The sequence below is a fragment of the Pistacia vera genome, unplaced genomic scaffold (assembly GCF_008641045.1).
Source record: "Pistacia vera cultivar Batoury unplaced genomic scaffold, PisVer_v2 Contig336, whole genome shotgun sequence".
Lineage (NCBI taxonomy): Eukaryota > Viridiplantae > Streptophyta > Magnoliopsida > Sapindales > Anacardiaceae > Pistacia > Pistacia vera.
The window spans coordinates 278,151-296,737 of NW_022196153.1; the positions used below are offsets into that span (position 1 = coordinate 278,151).

General features: G+C 33.0%; 1 long non-coding RNA gene and 1 pseudogene across 1 annotated transcript; one reads left to right on the top strand and one right to left on the bottom strand.

The window, feature by feature from the left end:
• The first annotated feature begins 1,509 nt into the window (after positions 1-1,509).
• LOC116137873 lies at positions 1,510-2,906 on the top strand. The gene is made up of 2 exons (XR_004129237.1): positions 1,510-2,048; positions 2,752-2,906. It is a non-coding gene; the product is annotated as an uncharacterized LOC116137873 (long non-coding RNA).
• A 7,313-nt stretch (positions 2,907-10,219) lies between these two features.
• The window catches only part of LOC116137857, a 48,400-nt pseudogene continuing 40,032 nt past the window's right edge, over positions 10,220-18,587 (bottom strand).

Here is an 18,587-nt window from a genome sequence, read left to right on the forward strand (position 1 = left end):
CTTGAGAAGATATACCCATACCTTCCTATTGTAATCGTCTACAATGGAGAGAAAGTATGTGTTCCCTCCATGTGACTTGACCTTTTCAAGACCCCAAAGGTCAGCGTGCATATAGTCCAAACACTTTGCAGCAAGATGAGTTCCTTTGTGGAAACTCATCCTATGCTGTTTCCCAAGAACACATATTTCACAAAAACTTAAATCTGAAAGAGAGTCATTACCAAAATAACCCTACTTTTTCAATGCATTCATGCTATTTTGGCCTATGTGGCCCAATCTCAAATGCCATTTCTCTGCAGAAGATACATTAGTGGACAACATAGCAGTATTAAACACACCAAGATAGTATTGACTACACAAGATATAAAGGCCATTCCTTTTAACACCCTTTATCAATAAATTTCCATTTTTGTACACTTCCAGGCAACCATTTTGTGTTTATACGAACAGCCAGATTTATCTAAGGTTCCAAGTGAGATCAGGTTACACTTAAGCTCATGTATGTATCTAATCCTAGTGAGCAGGACCACCTTGCTATTATTCAGCCTAATGGTTATGTCACCTATGCCTTGCACTTCACAGGAATGATTATTTCCCATAAATACAGTTTCCTGTTCCCCAGTTTTAAGGCTTTGGAACCAATTTCTATTTGGACTCATATGAAAGCTACAGCCAGAGTCTAGCACCCACTCATTACCTCTATCAGTGTTGGAAATGGTAAGGGCTTCCGAGATCTCAATGTTACTGCTAGTGCTAGCTAGGTTGGTTTCAGTACTAGCCTGTTTGCTTTTCCTAATCCATTCGTAACAATTCTTCTTAAGGTGCCCTGTTTTGTTACAAAAGAAACACTTCCTAGATTCACCCTTAGGTTTCCCATTCCATTTACCAGTCTTCTGTTTTTATAGCCTACGTGTCTCTGAGGGTTCTTTCCAGTTTCTTTACCAGATTGTCCAGTATCAAATCTCCCTTTTACAAATAGATTACTACCATTTCGTTTTTGAATTTTCAATTCTAATTCCCTAGATTTTAGCCCAGAAACTATCAAATCCACACTAGGTACAGTTCCACTATACTGTATGGCATTCTTTACAACTAGGTACTCTTCTGGTAGGGAATTCAACAGAATCATGGCAAGGCTGGAATCTCCTAGTTCTTGGTCAGTACCTTTTAGGATTAGGGTCATCTTTAGGAATTCATCCAAGTTTTCATCTAAAGATTTTGCTAAGTCCATTTTATATGAAAACAATGCACCTTTTAAGAAAGCTAAATTAGGAGCAGACTTAAGAGCATATAAAGATTCGAGTTTACCCTAGAGAGGAATTGGAGATTCCACGCCATCCACCTTCCGCAGCATGGTGTCAGACAGGTTCATGATGATCAGATTTACACTTCTTCGTCAACCTCTGCCTTCTTCTTTAGCTTTTCTTCAGGCCATTTGGTGTTAGCATTTTCCAGTGCAATTCCCACCTTATTGTGGGATAAGATCTTATGTAATGTGATGGACAGAGCAATTGTTTAATGTGATAGATGCTTCAATGAATTTGTGTAGATTACAAATTACAAATATGAGATTCTATCTTGGATTATTAGGCATTCTACTAATCATTAATACATCCCCAATCATTTTCTCCAAGATATTCCCTTCATATATTTTAACTCTTTCTTGTTTTTTCTTAACTTTTTTTTTCCTCACTTTCTTATTAACCAAGCACTCTGCAAATTAGGAATTAACTAGAGAAATCAATAAAGATTTCCATGAATCTTCATGCCTCAAACCTATGTTGATTAAATATGTGTGCATATATATCCATAACAGTTAGGAGTTATTATGGGTTCTACTTAAGGTCTAACGTTTAACTCTATGGATTGTAAATTAACTCCATCACCCATCTCAGGAAACATAAGTAATTGATTCTACTTAAGGTCTAACGTTTAACTCTCTACCTAGGGACCCGGTTGAGATCCCTTGGGGCAATTATGGGGCTGAGTATATTGTTGAATCTTCTGGGGTCTTCACAACAACTAACAAGGCCTCAGCTCACATAAAGGTTAGTTCTGAGTTTTTTGACACTATTTTTTTTAGTTCATTGCTATCTTTTTACCTCTCATACATTTATGTAGAAATTTATGATATTGGTTAACTAAAATTACACTGCAAACACTGGTAAAGTTATGATATTGGTAAACTTATGTAGAAATTTAACTTAGGTAGGCTGAATTTGAAGGGATTGAATTTAATGAGGTGACAATAGGAAGAGTTGAAACCGAGGGACAGCATGCTGAACAATGGTGAATAGTAAAGATGATGTATGCAATGTATCAGAAGAATAATCAAAAGTACAGAAATTGGGACCAAAATCAGACCTTGAATTAAAACCAAGATTATTGGCATAGGTGAGATGACTATTTTTCCATCAGATTTCAAACATTTATAGCCTTTATGAATAAGGTTGTATTCTACAAAAACACATTTGGCTGAATGAAAGAAGAAATTTAACTTAGTTTAAAATTTTAAACTAGGGAATTGAAGTTTAGATTGTTAATCTGTGAGATATTTGCTTTTCTACTCCATCAATTTGATTTTGGTTTGGTGCTGCAGTACGTTCTGTGAACTTTGAGGAGTAGTCTTTCTTTTCTATTGCCATTTCATAAGTTTTTGTCACATATTGTATACCCCAGAATAATTATAATTTATTTGTAATAATTTAGTTTCTTGCTTGACTTATTGATTATGCATTGAATTGATGGTAGGAAAAAATGATACATTCGTGCAATAATGCTTGAAGGAGCAGCTCATCTTACTTGAAGGAGCAGAAGCAGAGTTAAGGCGCATAGTCCAACAACAAGAAAATAAGATAAACAATTGTATGGACTATATATATATATATGAAAATATGATATTTGATGTTAGTGTTTAGATTTTTGTATTGTGATGGATTATTTTGTTGATGTTGAATGTATAAACTAAGTCAATACAAAATGCTTTTGCCAGTAATTATTTTCTCAAAAAAAAAAAAAACACATTCTGCAACTAATTTTGTAGTAGCAAGCAGTAATTTATCATAATTGGATACCACATTCAGCGTCTAAAATGACTATAATTAACTGCTAAATTTTGGTCATCAAAAGATACATTCGACCACTAATAAAATAGACGCGAAAATCTATTGGATTCCACATTCAGCATCTAAAATTACTATAATTAACTACTAAATTTTGGTCACCAACAGATACATTTGGCCACTAATAAAATAGTCGCGAAAATCGTTTGGATTCTACATTCAGCGTCTAAAAGAGTTACAATTAGCCACTAAATTTTGGTCACTAATAGATACATTCATCGACTAACAAAATAGTTGCAAAAGCCTTTTACAAAATTACCCTTACACCTTTGGCGTCTAATTTGTGTGGGATTCGCGACAAATTATTAGACACTAAAACTGACATTTTGCAACTAATTGATTAGTCGCTATACAATTTTACCAAATTACCCTTGAACTTTTAGCGTCTAAGTTGGGGGACTAATTTGACCAGCATTTACCGACTATTTTGCTAGTCGCAAAAAAAAAAAACTTTTTGCGTCTAAACCACAATATAGACGCGCTATGAATCTGCGACCAGCCTACTGCAACTAAGGGGGCGACAACCAAATTTAGACGCTAAAAATGGCTTAGCGTCTTTTAGCGTCTAAATTTGACTTTCTACGTCTAATTTTGCTAGATGCAGAATGCCAGTTTCTTGTAGTGAGAGGGCCTTCATCTTCTTTTCCCAGGTGTTGAAATCAATCTTCCCATCATATTGGGAGATTTCCATGCGCGTAATACTCATAATTTGAGTTTGACAGTAAACCCTAAGTAATCAAGATTATGATTATGGACTCAAAAATCTGAGATTTTTAGAAATTCTTGTTGTATTTGGAACCCTAGGACTCTTGGAACTACTTGATTGAAGAAAAAAAAGCCCCAAATTTTCGGAAACCCTAGAAAATTTCCCAAATCACGAAAACCCTAGAATATAAAATTCAAGGAACCCTAACTCAGCTCTAATACCACTATTGTAAAATCAAGTCACCTAACCAATCAAGATTACACACAACCAAACCAAGATCAAACGAAAACAGAAAACAAGGAAGAACACGTGATCTTTACCGTGGTTCACTTGTTCAAGATTGAGCAAGCTACGTCCACATTGAGCTCCATAATATGGAGGCTCGCTGCACTATTATTACTCACTCCAACGATTACAGATTACACAATCACACTCCCTCTCTTACTTACAAGAATCACAATAGCTTCTCTCCTATACCGTAAATCAAATAATCCTAACAAGAATTCTAACCTGATTCTCTACCCACAAAGAACCGCAACTCAAATGGGTGGATTAAGCCACAGATTTATATAGATAAAAGCACTCCAAAAAATGGAACCCTAACAGAGCAAAACAGACTTCTATCGAGCGAGAGAGAGTAAAATTTGGGGAAACCTTTAGCTTATATATCGTTGACCAGCGGGTGAATTTCAGCCGTTGGATTGCTTGGAGATCAATGGCCAGAATTGCAAGATGCGTTATAACTGAAACGGCAGCGTATAAGGCTTCACTTTAAATAACACACACACACACACACACACACACACACACACATATATATATATATATATATTAATGTATTAGAAAATGAAAATCAAATCATCTTACAAGGAGATTTTATTCTCATTCAAGTCAAGCTGGAAATAGCGTAACATGTAATTAACGTAGTAAAACAAAAAATGCTATAAAAATTTTTGAGACAACATGGAAGGTTTGCGTGGTTATAGTGCTCATGCTCCTTTGACTTTTTTGTTCGATGAGGTTGGACTTTTTTAATTTTAGATGCATCTCACATGGTTTATTGCTTCCTTTTCTATATATGCTAAATATCTCTCTATTTAAAAATATTTATACACGTTTTACTTTCTTTCTTTTATAAATAAAATATTTCCTTTTAATTGTCTATGTATGAGTATTGTTATACGAATTCTATATATAAGATAATTCATAGAAAACTAATGCATATTGTTAAAGGAAATAATTTAAATAGCTACAATCATGAAATTATTTCCTCCAATAATCAAGAACAAAATCAAGCCAAGGATCAAGGGATAAATTTTGTATAGTTGGCACACTCTCAAATTTGTTATACATCTGTTGATTGTCTAAATTACAGGTCTTCTGTTGTATATATGGATAACCAATTGTTCAATGAAAATCAAGAACTTCCATTATCATATTCTTTGAAAATTTGAATATAATTGTTTCAATATCTAAAATCATTTTATTTATCTATAAATTTCTTTATAAATTGTAATCATTTAATCATATTACACCATATCAGTCTAGATGACTTGGTTTATATGTGAAGCAGATTTTCTAGCTTCATTTTTTTTAACACAACTAATAACATTATTTTTAAACCAGTGGATCAAAATACTTTCAATGGTTGAAATTCAATATAACTTTATCATGCATTAATAGACGTCTTAAATATAATCCAACTTAGCCTTAACAAATTTTAGTTTACCGCATGTTGCAATCCCATATTTTAGGCGTCCACTTTGAGTAAAAGTAAATCTTACTCTAAAATTATAAAATTAAAAATTAATCATGCCGTTAGTGAAAGCTATTACTCCATATGCAATCATTAAACATAAAAATAGTATCATATATGGATCTTGAGCTATTTAATTTTAGACATTATAAGGCTTTTATAAAGCAAACTTTCAAATTTCAAATTGGGTGTACTTAACGGAAAAAGGAAAAAAAAATGGATGCGGGGAAGAACTTTATGGGTACAAATAAACTTAATTAATTTTCTGATTATATTTGACTGAGGTTATATAGAACCTAAAACTGCTGTCGCCCTCAAAAGAACCAATTAAAAAAAAAAAAAAAAAAAAGATAATAAATAAATAAACAAACGTAGAAAAAACAAATCGGACACGGGGAAGAATTTTGTGGGGGCAAATAAACTTAATTATATTTGAGTGAGGTTACATAGAACCTAAAACTACTGTCGCCCTCAAAAGAACCAATAAAAAACAAAACAGATAATAAATAAATAAATAAACGAACGTACAACTATCCTTAATATCTTTATCAGTAGTTTTCAAGGATGGAATCCTTTCCATAATACAATAATAAAGATGAAGCACCAATAATTCCAGAAGTTGCCAACCCTATCCATATTTATTGCTACTTGCTAAATAGATATGGATAGAGGAGTGTATGATTAAAAAAGCGTCCCACCGCTTTGGTACTCATAATATTCGATTGCATGTCATATCAAAAAGAGATACCTTAACCACCCATTTGTGGCTGGATGGATGGAGTAGTGTATGATTAAAAGCGTCGCACGGGTCTTAAATTCGAGTTATTACAAGGGGTGGCCAATTACCATACCTAAAATAAAATAAAAAGGTTACCTATTTTAATTAGTTTGGAAAAGATCTCCATCACTTTTAAATTATTGGATTGATAATAAATTGATCATCTTGAGACGAGATCCCAAGTATCAAGTTCTTGCAAGAAATTGTGATATAGACATTTAGTCAATTTTAATGTTCTTGCAAGTTGCAAGTAATTGTGATATAGACATTAAGTCAATTTTAATGATTATATTAGTTATCTGAATTAACAAATTGTGGCAAAATATAGTGCTTGAGGAGAAAATTTTAATAGTGTAATTATTATAAAGTTTACACAAGAATGAATGAAAAGGTACAATAATATTTCATTAGGCGTTCACTTTATGTACAAGTACACATATTTACAAGTTAAAGCGATTAGAATTAAATCTCCTAATTATGGAGATCCTTGGCTTTGTCCAGGGCAAGAACATATGGATTTGAGGAGCATATAACAGGTGCTAAACAGTGTCCTCCTTCTCCTTTGATTGCAGGCGAAATAGCAAATAGCAGATAGCTCTGCTAATGAGTTTTTAATTTGGCAGAAGGTTGATCAAATCATTATAAATTGGTTTTTATCATTTTTACCTGAATCTATGTTTGGATATCTGATTCGCTGTAACACTACAGCTCAATTTTGCGTTGGCAAAATAAGCTAGATGGAACTAAGAGAGGATTTCTTCGTGTTGGTGAATACATTTTAAAAATGAAGGATATTACAAATTCTCTAGCTGCTGCAAGACATTTAATTTTAAATGGTGAGCTTATTCTCTCAGTTTTAGAAGGTTTAGGTTCAAAGTTTGATCCAGCTATAGTAAACCTAGAATCAAGGATTGATGTACTGTTTTGCTATAAGGGACACAGTTTTTATTACAAATGATATATTAAATAATGTTTATGTTTGCTACCTTGTTTGAGGAATAGCTACGAATATCATCTTACTTTTTCTTCAACTAAAGACTCTTATTTATAGTCTTAGATTAGATTTATACATAATACTTAAAAGATATCTCTAAAAGATCTTTTACTTAGTCCCTAAACTTTCTTTTTCGTTTCAACTCATCATAAAAAATAAAACCTATATACATACTTTTGCTCGGTGAAATCAAGTCTACTATGGCAAACGAGCCAATTTTTCATATTCGCTATAACGAGTCCAAATTCGTTGTGGCAAATTAACTACTCAAATTTGATAGCGAGTTATCTTTGTTATAGCGAAAATGACAACTCTTAAATTAGTATTCCTTATCCAAATAAGCATATTCTAACCAACTTTAAGGTCATCTAACCTTGTGAAAATATTAAGTTCAAACTACCGCAGAAAGATGTATCTTATATATGGAATATACTTGATTTTATCAACCGGTCACTCACATACAGAAACTCACTTATATACTTTTGTTGATCTCATGGAATATTTTGCATGACGTAATAAGTCAATCAGCTTCAGAGGAAGACTTATAGAATTTCTCCAAATTCAAGACAACTTGTTCTCTCAATTCTCTTTTTGGAAATACATTCTAAAAATCCTTCACATATATGGTCTTTCCAACCAACAATGATGTAACATTGCTATTATAGTTTCTTGGAGGTATAAGTGACACAATAGATCAACTATCATCAATTTGATCTGATGTATAAAAGACTTGTTTTGTTCGATCGAGAAGCTAAGATGAATGAGTTGGATTTGTGATCTAACCAATTAACATTAACTAATGTAAACTCTAGAGCAACCTTTATATACAAATTTTCTCTTACAAATTTATGCGGCAAAAGATGATTAAGTGATTTAAAATTTAAAATAAACTTTTACTAAATCCTCTTTCATTACATAAGTTTATGAGAGAAAGTTTGTATAAAAAAGTTGTAGATGTAATATTATTGAAACATAAAACCCAATTGAACAGCCCACAAGTCAGCCCATTATAACAGTCCAAATAGCAATTGCCTAAGAAAAACAAAATCCATTTTTTTGTCTATAAGGGTATTACCCGACCCCAGGAAATAAACCCCAGGTAATTTCCCAGGGACAGGAGTAGTAGAGTATACACCAATCCAAACTCTGTGACACCAGTTTAAGTTTCCTCCATGGACTATACGGCATTGGCAAATTTCTATAGCTACAATAGCCGTTGCGAAGGCGCAATCACAGTAATCGTGACAAGCAACGAAAAAGGTTGGGCGCATAGGCAGCACGACTCATTGCGAGGGTGGGTTAGGAGGCGACAACGACATGATTAGAACTACATGACACATTAAACATAACCCTCCACTAATGTGATAACTGGTTGTAAAAGAATATAAGTAGACATTTTTTTTATATTCAAGGGAATGTTTAGCTACCATGAAATATGGGGAGTTGATAATTTGCAGAAAATCCCTTGAAATAAAGGTCAATTGGGCTAAATTCCTTAGGATTTGGTAAATATTTTAGTTCCCATATTTCAAGTCTCACTAATCTGGAAATTCTTATTAACTCTGAAAGCAATTAGAGACCAATTAAAACCACACATCCCTCTAAAGAATTTGAACCTGAAAATACTTCACTATAAGTATTATGTAATAGGGATGAGGTTTAGCAATTTCTCAAGAGCATCACGGTGGAACTTCCGAGCAAATAAGTAACATGGTCGTTTGACACCGTTCCAAAGACAAGGCCGCACTTGCACTTCCTTCTATAAAAAAAAAAAGAAAAAAAAAAGTATCATTAGAATTAACTAATTAGTTAACTCTAGTCACTTTTTAGAATAAAAACCAGATAAGACTCATAGATTTTAACTTTTTATCACTTGTTACATGCACACTTTCATCAATTGACTGCAGATAGAAATAACAAATTGATCAAAGTATTTATACAATTAGAAATTAGGAGGCTTTGTTTTCATATACCCCTTCAAGATTGTTTAATTTGGGATGTGTTTGTTTCACTATTCATATCCTATCATATCCAATCCTACCTAAAATATATATTTGTTTCAATATTCTCAAAATCCAATTTTATTCTATTCAATTCAAAATATTTAGATTTTTTAACTCCTTAGGTTTGTTAATTTAACGAAACACCCTCAACAATAAAATTTTATAAATTGACAAAAACACCTTTACCCACCCACATATTTCCAACAGCCGGCTACCACCGCCGGAAGGTGGTTGGAATCTACCGGAATGGCGCACGACCGGCTGGATGTGGTGGTCGTGCGCCAATCTGGCCTTTTCCAGCCAGATCTAATGGTGGATCTGGCCAGAAAAGGCCAAATCTACGACCATAGATCTAGTTGTTGACGACCAGATCTTTGGCCATATCTGGTCATCAACAACGGCCATGATATGGCCGTTGTTGACGACCAGGTGTGGCCAGATCTGGCCATCAACGACCAGATCTTTGGCCATAGATTTGGTCTTTTTTGACCAGATCCATCATGGATTTGGCCGAAAAAGGTCAGATCGACGCACGACCACCATATCCAACCGGTCGTGCACCATTCCGACGACTTTCGGCCACCATCCGGCAGTGATGGCCAGTTGCCGACATTTAATGGATGGGTGGGGGTGTTTTTGTTAATTTTTAATATTTTATTATAGGGGATGTTTAGATAAATTAACAAATACAGGGGTTGTTTTGTTAATTTTTAAATCTTATTCTCATAATAACAATCCAACTCAACTTTTTTAAAAATATTACTCAAAATACTCTATCAAACACACCCTAAACAATCTTGTGAAGCGAATATAAAATAACCCTAAAATGAAATAAAATAATTAGCCGAGTTAGTAAAAGTTTATACCGCAATTTTCCTTACAAGGTCATAAGTAACATCTTCAGCCTTGTATATTTTGGGATGATATTTTTTAGCTGACCAATCAACATGTGTTAATGACCAATTTGCAATTCCAGCAGGATCCATCATCTGAAAAAATATAATATAAAAAAAATTACTATTAATTAGAATACATATATATCTAAATTTATCACAAAGTATTGAGGGAATCGTTCACATGAAATAATGTTGGCAAGTAATGTTAATCAGGGATGCAAAATGACAGCTTCAGCTGTAACAATTAACAAGTTTTTTTCCCATCAACACAAGTTTTTAAAAATCTCATAATAAATACATATAACTTCATTGATTTAAATACTAAGTTTGCAATCTACAATTAATTAAGGAAACAAAGCATACCTTGCAGTAATCTCGGAACTTTGAGTAGTAAAGATTGTCAGCCAAAGTCATCACCGCATGCATTATATTCACAATGGCCGTGAATGAAGGGGGACCGTGAATGAAGGGGGAGTAAATGAACAATAAAATATTTATAAAAAAAACTTTTTAAAATGTTTTAATATATAGTTTTGTTTTAGAAAAATGAATTTAATATTTTAACATAAGAGCAACGTATTTGAAAATAACTTTTTAAAAGGAACAACAGAGAAAACCCATGTGGTATTGGTACTTACAGAAAAAGAGATTGCGGAAAATTAATGAAGAGGTTTATGATTTTAAGAACTTTTTGTCTTTAAAACATGAAACCTAAGCAAATTTCTTTTGTTTGTAATCTGAGTTAATTTCTGTTCTTTAATTAAAAAAAAAGGACCCCTTTTTCACATAAAATCTAACATCAGTTTGTTTTTTAAAATTGAATTTTACATTCCAAATCACAATAAAAATGCTACCCAAAATTTTCCCCAAATTAAACTACATAGAAGTGAATAAACAACATTAAAAATAATAATAATAAATGGTCATGGAAAAGAGATACATACTTGCGCCCCTTTTCTGAAATGTTTCTTCTCAACTTCAGGTAAAAGTTGTATTGGATACCTACCATTTCCATGGATACCTGGATCCTCGAAGCTGAAGGAGAGTGTATATAGTAAGAGAAATTAACAACCTTAAATAATTATTGATAGTTAAGTAAATTTGTTTAATTTTCGACGAGTACTTAGTACTGCACATTTATCTCTTCCAAAATTTTAAAATTAGACTTACCAATCAATGAAGCTAATATTTGCATACATGAGGTATTTGTGGATATAGTCAAAACTACGCAACGGTACAGAGCTGCAATGGCACAGAGCTGCAATGGCACAACACATTAAGATTGAGAAACTGATGATTATATATAATATATATAAAAATCAATCAGTGATTAAGTATAATCCTGATATAATAAGTCTATGGATCACAAATGATATCTCCCCATGACCTTTCACCTCATAAAGTGTCCTTCCTTTTCAATGCCTAAGCATCAAGACAATCCTGACAAGAGAACTATAATAATAATAATAATAATAATAATTCTTTAATTAGGAAGTACGTCCTGCTATTAATTAACATTAAAAGATAGAACTCAAAATAATTAATCGGAAAATCTACAGATTGCTTATATATACCTTTCACATAGTAAAACAAAGTGCTTGTTTTCAGGATCTTTGAGAGCGTTTGCTAATAATCGTCTCTCTGCATCCATCATTGTAATATCTCCCCAACCCACCTGCAAATTTAATGAATCAATCCACCAAGAAAAAGAAAAATGAACAATAAAAATGAGAGAAAATACATTTTTTTTTTCAACGACAATTCAAGAATTATGAATGACTGACAAACTATGTTAAAATTAAAGTATAAATAAATAAAATAATTACTACAAGCATAATGAAATTAATCACCTTGGCACTGCGTATTTCCCAATTAACAAAGTGAGGACTCACATGACGTGGTCTGCCGATTGAGGCATGTACATATACAGAGAAGTTTCCCTCATAACCCTGTTAATTAATTGAGTTAAATTAATTATTCTGATGGAATAAGAACAAATTATTTTGCTAGGAACGTGTTGAGGATGATCGAATTAGAACCCTAAAGAAACTAAGTCCTTAAAAACCTAATCTTGAGACGCCACAAAGGTTGATCACTCCTTTTGATAAGTTGAGATTCAAGTATTCAATCAAGAACACAAGAAAGCAAAGCAAATAGCTTTCTAAAAAAAACTTCAATTGATAATAATCTGTCCCCCCAAAAATAACATGGTTGCCCCTTTTTATAAGCAACAAACCCTAAAAGAAAACCCTAGCTAATTGAAAAACAAGTTGGGCCTAAGTACAAGCGAATTGGGACTAAATAAACCTTAAATAAATAAAAGGCTAAAGAATCTAATGATAATTAAAATATATAAAAAAAAAAGCCCAAGATTAAATAAACGAAAATTAATTCCTAAATTAATCCTTGCATCCAACTTGATCTCCCAAATCTACCCTTTGCATAAAAAGATAATAGGCCATCCTTGGTGAAGCTTTGAAATCTTTGAATTTAGTCTTAGAGTCTTCTAGTACAGCCTCTTTGTATTGCATTTCCATGATTAAGCCTTGCAAAGCCTCTTTCATCCTCTTTGTCTTTGCCCTAGTCATTGGAGCGCCAATTCCTTGCAAAGGATCTTGAGAATATTTAGGAACATCAACTTGGTCAGCACCTCGATCTCCATTATTCCCCTCCTCTTCGAAAGGATTCGTCCTCGAATCTCCTACATCAAACAAAGATAAATTAGCAACATTAAAAGTTGCACTAACATTACCATAGTCTCTTGGCAAATCTAGCTTGTAGGCATTATCATTGATCCGCTCCAAGACTTGAAAAGGTCCATCTCCTTGAGGCTGCAATTTTGATTTCCTTTGTGTGGGAAACCACCTCTCCTTACGCATGTGCACCCAGACCCAATCTCCAAGTTGGAAGACAACCTTCAAACGCCCCTTATTGGCTTGCTTAACATATTTTTCATTCTTCCTTTCAATGTTGGCCCGAACTTTGGCATGTAAATCCTTCACAAAATCGGCCTTTTTCTTACCATCAAGACTAGCATGCTCATTAGTAGGCAAAGGTAAAATATCCAAAGGTGATAAAGGATTAAAGCCATAAATAATTTCAAAAGGAGAAAATGAAGAAGTAGAATGAACAGTCCTATTATATGCAAACTCAATATGTGGCAAACACTTCTCCCATTGCCTTAAGTTCTTTTGAATGATAGCGCGCAACAAAGTAGTGAGTGTCCTATTAACTACTTCAGTTTGACCATCCGTTTGAGGATGTACAATAGTAGAAAATAATAGTTTGGTTCCTAATTTATTCCATAAAGTGCGCCAAAAATGACTTAGGAACTTAACATCTCTATCATTAACAATTGTCGTAGGCAACCCATGCAAACGAACCACTTCTTTAAAGAACAAATCAGCAATATGTGTTGCGTCGTTTGTTTTAGAACATGCAATAAAATGATCCATTTTACTAAACCTATCAACAACAACAAATATGCTATCCTTACCACTTTGAGTCCTTGGTAATCCTAAAACAAAATCCATAGATATATCAATCCAAGGTTGATTAGGTACAAGTAAAGGGGTATACAAACCATGCGGTCTAACTTTAGATTTTACTTGCCTACATGTAATGCACTTATCACAAACAGATTGCACATCATGCTTTATCTTAGGCCAGTAAAAATGCTCACGTAATATATCTAAAGTCTTTAGAACACCAAAGTGACCCATCAAACCTCCCCTTTTTTTTCCCTAACAAGCAACTCACAAATAGAACAAATAGGCACACATAATTTATCTTTCTTGAATAGAAATCCTTCATGCCTATAAAAATCACCAAACGCACACTTATCACATGCATTCCATACTTGACTGAAATCAGAATCATTGGCATACAAATCCTTAAGCAATTCAAAACTAAGTAATTTAGTTTGCAATGAAGTAATACGTACCTCCTAGATAATGCATCAGCCACAACGTTTTCCTTCCCATGTTTGTATTTGATTACATAAGGAAACGTTTCTATGAACTCCAACCACTTAGCATGTCTTTTATTTAGCTTACCTTGAGTCTTCAAGAACTTTAAGCTCTCATGATCGGAATGAATGATGAATTCCCTCGGCCACAAGTAATGCTGCCATGTTTGAAGAGTTCTCACTAATGCATAAAGCTCCTTGTCATAAGTAGGATAATTCAAGGCTGCCCCACTTAGCTTTTCACTAAAATAAGCAATTGGTTTGGAATCCTATATCAAAACAGCTCCTATTCCAATCCCGGATGCATCACATTCTATCTCAAAAGCTTTATCAAAGTTAGGCAATCACATTTTATTGGTGTGATTTTTGATGTGAAACACTATTGCATCTCCAATCCATTGCACCAAACATTACACCAAAAAGAATATTCCTTAGAATATTTTTTTTTCTTTCTATTAATAATCAACAATTAATCTATTTCACTAATTATTTATATATATATAAATTAAATATTGGGAATGATATTTTTATTAAATCATAATTACTTTGAAAATTATACTAATTTAATAAACTTAAGCATTTATTTAATCAAATAAACATTACATTTAATATAGAAAAATATTGCATCTAATAAAAAATGCCACCAAAAAATATATATATATTTTATAGTATTCCGATAGATTATAAAAAATATATTTTATAATCTACCGGAATACTAAATTGTTATTCTAGTTTATGTTGTATTTTCTTTTAATTTTAATGTTTTTAAATTAGTGTTAATTTTTATTTTAAGTTATTGTAGTTTAATATTTGCATTGAATAAAGTTTTTTTTTTTTTTCATCATTTTTTGAATTATATAATTATTATGAATTTATTATTATAAATATTAATATAAATAATAATCAAATTAATATAAATACAAATAACAAAAAAAAAAAAAAATTATAGTATTTGAACAGTGTCACGCTAAATTGGTGTGCATGAACAGTGCTACACCAAATTTGGCGTGACACCAAATTAGTGTAATGCTTTGTGCTGGGTTGGAGGTCATCTTTCACGCCATTTTGGTGTTTTTTACACCAAAATGGCATTGGGTTGGAGTGTCCTAAGGTATCAATTAATCTTAACTAACTCTCTTCTAGGTCGTTTTCTAATGGGAAGAAGTTTAACTTGAAGGGCTAAAATGTAATTTGTGACATTAAATAATTAAAAAATAATAAAAATGAAGTAGAAATGGGACAACTACATTAAATGAGATAAGACACATGTATTCATAAAAAAAAAAAAAATTAAAAAAAAACCTATTCTCGCTTCTAATCATAAACCTCATTATGTCAAAGAGAGAATAGTTGTTGAGGGAACAAGGATCTACGACGGCGACTCACCCTTGCAATCTTAATTATGATGAGAGATGGAAAGTACGTTGTACTAAACCCTAAGATCGAACTTAGGAAAATGTTATATGCTTTTAATGATATGAGCTGTTATGAAATAACTTTTCATCTCAATGCAAGTACTATATTAGTTCAACCACAGAAATTAAATGTCAACCCAATAAGACACCTAATAATAAAGCAAGTAACAATGAAAAAGAAAATCACATTCATCAGTGTGAAGACTCGTAAAATCTTTTTTTATTATTATTTTGTAACCATGGTGTCTTGGCTAACTTACGTACATCTTAACTAATCTTTGGGATCAATTGAACATCCTATAAACCAAAAGGACCAGGTAAGTTACAATGTGGTAGGTGGTCTCAAGGTTTGAACCCAGAAACTCAATAACAGAAGTCAACCTCCTTGATCGCCAGACCAACCTCTTGGGGTTCACTAAATCCTTTTTCAGTGAATGAAAACACATGTTTGTGACTCAGATGATTTGTTGTTTAATGAATGTATGAATGGAACTTTTGACATATCTATCGTTGTTATGGATGATTCTGATTGTGATGTTGATCCATTTCTGGAGGAAAATAGAAAATCAGGACATGGACATGATTTTGATTGTTTCTCGGAGGGTTATTTCATCACTACATAAGCACAAACAGCCACTCTATGCTCATATTTTTTCTCTCGTTTGTTTGTTTTTTATATAATGTATTTGGACATGTTATGCTTCATTCTGCTTAGTTTCTGGCTATTGTGCTCGTTATAGCTCTTATTTTGATGAATTATGGCTTGTGTATGAATGTTCAAGGGTTTCCTTTGCTTATCTACTCTTATGGACTTTCTATTGGGTATATCCTTTCCTCTTCATCCTTTGTTCATTTTGATGCTTACATTGCTTATCTCTTTTTGATAATGACAATGGGGGAGAAATTTAGAAGATTGAATGTTTGATATGACTGAGATACATATGATTTGATTATTGACATAGCAATGAGCTATGATTTGAGATATGTATATATGTGATATGTGTGGATGTGCCATGGATTGCATTGGCATTTGATTATTTATGGTACATACATTCAAGGGGAGGAAACTTGGTTTTTTAAAAGCAAACCCTTTCAATTTCTTCTTAAAAATCAAGTCCTTCTCTACGTCAAGGAAACATATTCATTTGCATATTTTATAAATATCCTTGAAGTACATATGTGTCTGTCATCATAAAAAACTGGGAGATTGTTGACTCAATGAGTCACCATACTTTTATTGTGATGATAACAAACTTATATGTCCTTGTAATACCTTCTTATTTAGAAAATATACTATGAAAAATATACATACTTAATAAATGAAAAGTAGTTGGGCCCAAAATTTTTCTTTACTTAACATATAATATTCTGTACATAGCAAAACCACATATACAAAAAATTTTACAACGATGGACAGTAATGCCATTTCTCTCCGCTTGTCGACGCCCATCCAACCGCTTCTCACCTATTTCCTACAAAACATGGAAAAACAACGGGGTGAGCACAAAAATGCTCAGTAAGTAAATCCTCTACTTCTTTATCCTCGCAACTTATATTTTGGTTCTTTCCTTACTCTATTCTTTTCTTCTTCATTCTTCCTTTGTTATTTCTCTTTTCTTCATTATTTCTAGTTCTCACAATTCATTTCTTTCTTTCTAACTTTCTCCCTCTGTTCTTTCTTTCTTTCTTATTCTCACTATTCATAATGGAAATCATGGTAACATGCATGAATGAAATGCATATGTTGTAATGCATAGACATGCATTTTCTTTCTTCTTTTCTATTTCTTATTCGATTTCTTTTCTTTCTTCTCTTTTTTATTCTGTTTCTTTTCTTGCTTGCTCAAGCTCTTCGTTTCTTTTCTTGCTTTTCTTTTCTCATTCTTTCTTATTCTTTCTTATTCTTATTCTTTTTCTGTGCCGATCGGACTCGGTTGATGCATGGATTTGGAACCTTAGCCGTGTGAGTGAGTACAGTCCTCATCTACATGCACTCTTGCGGACTGTACAAATTCTTTCTTCTTCTTAGGCCACTCAATTAAGGTGGCGTGCATGTAGGAAATTCTTCTTGGTACAGCCCTCATCCACATACACTCTTACGGGCCGTACAAATTCTTCTTCTTCTTATGCCACTCAATTAAGGTGGCGTGTATGTGAGAATTTCTTCTTCTTAGCACTCACGGGTTCCCCATCGCAACAACCTATTCTATTCAAATTCTCTTTAAATGCAACCAACTTTCACTTGGTCACCACAACATCAACTCTACTTCTCATGGCTCAATTCTACTTATCAAAAGCCATCTACTCATCAACATCAGCATTCTCAACAATCAATTTCAAGCTCATAAGCATACACATGCATATCAAATCATTTGGTTGCTTAAATCTTAACTTAAGTTGGATTTACTTACCTTTGGCTTGAGTAATTCCACAAGAAAGTTTTTATCTTTGTTAGACTAGTTCTTGCTCTCAAACCCTAAGCATAAACTTCATAAGAATTCCTTACTAACATAAATTAATCTCATATCTAGAGTAAAAATCTTACCTCTTGATGCTTAGGATCAAATCCTTATAAAAATCCAACCAAAAGCCCTCAAATCAACCTTGGAAAATTGATAGAAAGATGAGAGGGTTTGTGTGCTTGAACCCTTAATATCTCATGTAACTAAGCATTCTTTCCCATTTTGCCCTTACACTTTCTTGAAAATTCCATCCTTGTCCTTTAATTCTTTACATATTCACCCACATTCCAACATATTCTCCATGAAATTTTCTTACATTTCACTCCCCACTTTTCCTGCTAAATAGGGGTAGAATGGTCACTTCAACCTTGTAGAAAATTCTCTAGAAACTTCACAAGAAAAATCAACCGACTCTTGCCCCAGCGAAGAAATACAGAGCATACGTTGCTGCGACGAAGCTTCTTCTATGCCCCGGCGAACAATGTTCTG